This window comes from Austrofundulus limnaeus, unplaced genomic scaffold (genome assembly GCF_001266775.1).
Source record: "Austrofundulus limnaeus strain Quisiro unplaced genomic scaffold, Austrofundulus_limnaeus-1.0 Scaffold351, whole genome shotgun sequence".
NCBI classification, from domain to species: Eukaryota; Metazoa; Chordata; class Actinopteri; order Cyprinodontiformes; family Rivulidae; genus Austrofundulus; species Austrofundulus limnaeus.
Window position 1 is genome coordinate 161177 of NW_013952753.1, and position 942 is coordinate 162118.

Consider the following 942-nt stretch of genomic DNA (forward strand, 5'->3'; position numbering starts at 1 on the left):
CCTGCGACCATGGAGATATAAAGAGCTTTTTATAAGGTAAAAATAATAAAACAAGGTCTTTGTCTGCAATGATTAGACATGTTTTTATTATTGTCATTAGTGATTATCTCAATTTCGGCTAAAAGAATTGACAAACTCCTACACACTGTGCATTTAAATTCTTTAGTTGGGGTCTATAGAATAGAAAAGATTAGAATAGGATAAAATAGAATAGAATGCCTTTTTTGTCATTACACATGTGCGTAATGAGATTAGAGCCATATAAAGTGATACTRCAATGCTTTGGTCTGAATTCCTCCTTTATTGTAACTCCACAAGCCCYGCCCATTTTTTGTGGTGTGTCTCAGATCAACTCACTTTGAAGCTGTCTCTTTAAATMCAAATGAGGCGCTTCACTTCCCGYACCCCCTCSAGCTTTATTCTAGCGTAATAAGGWTTATAACTATATAGCTGCGCCGAAACCTTTTATTTACAAATGAATGAAAAGATGTGAACAACAGAAGACTTGTCCATCCAGCCTCACATGTTGGAGCCACAGTCTGAGGAGAATGAAGACCACCAAACTGTAGTTGGTAAGTCCAGACCTTATTTAGAAGTTTTGTCTCAAGTTCTGTGACATAATAATTCAGAAAATGTCATAAAACAAAGAGAAGACTGAATGGGTTGCAAAGTCTGACCCCGGATTTACACTACATGCGTCTCTGCTCCGCTGCGCTGCGGTGCGCAGCTCGCAGCTGTTCGTTTGTGTCCCAACAGCGTCCACTGCGCTCAGCTCTGGTCCGGTCCGACACACAGAGGAGGGAGGGTGTGCAGGAAGGAGATTGCGCGATAAATTCAGTGATAAATGTGGAAGTCACAGCAAAATATGTGAGCCATCATATCAAAATGAGGATTAAGTCAAATTTGGTCAAAATGACCTAATTACATTTTCAGATTCTTGGC